Consider the following 2,258-nt stretch of genomic DNA (forward strand, 5'->3'; position numbering starts at 1 on the left):
GCACCGCTCCAGCAGGGATCCCTGCAGCTCCGGCCCTGCCCACCCGCTCTGCCGGCAGCACAAAGGCTTCAGCAGAACCACCACAGGCCAAGGGGCTTCTGGCCATTGTCCCTGCAGCACTGCACGCCTGGGCAGCTGGCTGAGTGCAAGCACCATTTTCCCCCTCCTCATCTATGCCCTGTGGATGCAGGGCAGCAAAAGAAACATCCTGGAGCCTGTGTATTATAACGCATTCTATATTTATAAAGTAAAACAAAGAAAAGGGAGAACATTTTAGAAGAAAAAAAAAAATTCCCCATTACTCAGGGGGTCCCAGCAAAAAGAGCCTCTGGGATTAGTTCTCCACTGAGCTCCAGCAGCTCAGCCTGCGGAGACGCGAGAGACGCGGCCGAACCTTCCACACCCTGCGCAGCTGATCTTGCAGCCTCTGGAACCGGAGATTGGAGCCCGCTCTGCTGACCTCAGGATGCACAAGGTTTCAATGGCCAGGCTTCCGACACCAAGGCTGATGTCACTGGCCATTTCTTCAAGGGCTGCAAGAGAAAGGAACAGAGTCACGGTCAGAACCTGGACCTGTGGGGATGCGAGCAGAGTCCCCTGCCAGGGCCATCCCAGCCGGCTCTTGCCATGGCCAGGAGGGAGCAGGGACCAAGGGGATCAGCCTGAAGCTGCTGGCTATGGATCCTCCACGTGGCCCTGAAATCTGTGTGTGCTCTGCCCAGACCAGCCTTCCTCTGCACCGGGAGCAGAGCCCTCCACAGCCGGGGCAGGGCTTGCAGGTCTTCACCCGCCAACCACTGGTGTCAGCCCGCTGCCCTCACTCACCAGTGTAGATCATCAGGAGCTCTCCTGGCTGCCCCCTCAGGTGCCGCCCGGCCACCCCTGTGAACACAGAGCCTGTCACGGCGGCAGCGGCACAGCTCCCTGCCAGCGACGCTGCCAGCGCTGCGGCCACACGCCCTGCTGGCCCGGCAGGGCTCAGCCCGGGCCCTTGCCGCACGCTGCCGCCCAAGGGCACGGCTGCCAGAGGGCGGCAGCAGCGCCCGGGCCAGGCGGGGCTCCACGGCGCCGGGCCCGGATGGCGCTGCCGGGGCAGCGGGCGGGGCTGGGGCCGAGCTGCGGCGGGCCGGGGAGGGAGCCCGGCCTCGGGGCTCACCCATGAACCTGATGGCCGCCTCTCGCAGGGGCTCCTGGGGGCTCTCCAGGTAGCGCAGGGCCCGGCGCAGCTGCTCGGCCGCTCGGCTCGTGTCCTCTGCCAGCTGCAGAGAGCGGCAGCAGGGAAGGCTCGGCGCGGGCTCAGCCCCTGTGGCGGGCGCTCCCTGCGCCCAGCCCCGGCCTCCCCTGCCCGCACAGCCCTGAGGCGCGGCCAGCAGCCGCTGGCGCCGGGCTCCGCAGGGGGCAGAGGGCCGGCTGCTGCCCGGGGAGCCGCGGGGCCGCCCCGCAGCCCCGCCGCGCCGGGGCTCCATGGGCACCCGGCTCGGGCACACAGCAGCCTGGAGAAGAGCCCGCGCGGCCTCTGGGAGCAGCAGCGGGCAGGGGCACAGCTGCCAGCCCCGCACACTGAGCACCGCGCTCAGGGGCCTTCTCCAGGCTGAGGTTGGGGATTCTCGGTCGTCCTTACCAGGCACTTGCTGAACTTCCACAGTTTTTCCTCCTTCACCAGCTTTTTTATATCCCTCCTCTTCAGGAACTTGGCTGCACAAAGCAGCGTTTCCCGAGAACACTGGAGAGCAGCAGAAACGTGGAGATGGCCCCACAGCCCAGGGCACAGGAGCATCCCAGTGCCACAGCCTGGGGGAGGCTGCAGCCTGCAAGGCGCCAGGACAGGAGGCAGCCCAGCCCCCTGCCAGGGAGACAGCAGCCGGCCATAAGTCCTCACCTCAGCAACAATCTGATTCTCATCATGGCAGTGGAAGTAGAGTGGCAGCAGGCTGTGGTGCACGGGTGACTTCAGGGCATGTTTTCCATCTTCCGTTAATAACTCCAGCATCTCTTGAAAGACCATCATGGAGCTCAGCTGCACCTGGCTATCATCCTGTATGAAAGCAAGAACAAAAGAGCTCAGCATCAGCTGCTTCGGGTCCAGCAGGGCACAGGCCTGCATCTCCACAGGGCACCAAGTGCCCGGGCAGCAGCCAGTGGCCGTGGCTGTGGGCACAGAGCCTTACGCGGTCAAAGAGTGGCAGGAGCGCCTCAGCCAGCTGCAGGGCAAGGGAGCTGGGTATTGGGGTACCATTATCCAGGAATAAATATCTGAG

The 2,258-nt window shown here is 64.7% G+C and overlaps 1 long non-coding RNA gene across 1 annotated transcript; it reads right to left on the minus strand.

The window, feature by feature from the left end:
- Positions 1 to 1,218: 1,218 nt before the first annotated feature.
- On the minus strand, positions 1,219 to 1,983 carry LOC135288569 (uncharacterized). Its single transcript, XR_010351627.1, has 3 exons — positions 1,880 to 1,983; positions 1,622 to 1,723; positions 1,219 to 1,259 (listed from the first exon to the last, which is right to left on the minus strand). It is a non-coding gene; the product is annotated as an uncharacterized LOC135288569 (long non-coding RNA).
- Between the last annotated feature and the right edge of the window lie 275 nt (positions 1,984 to 2,258).

Source organism: Passer domesticus, chromosome 33 (assembly GCF_036417665.1).
Source record: "Passer domesticus isolate bPasDom1 chromosome 33, bPasDom1.hap1, whole genome shotgun sequence".
Lineage (NCBI taxonomy): Eukaryota > Metazoa > Chordata > Aves > Passeriformes > Passeridae > Passer > Passer domesticus.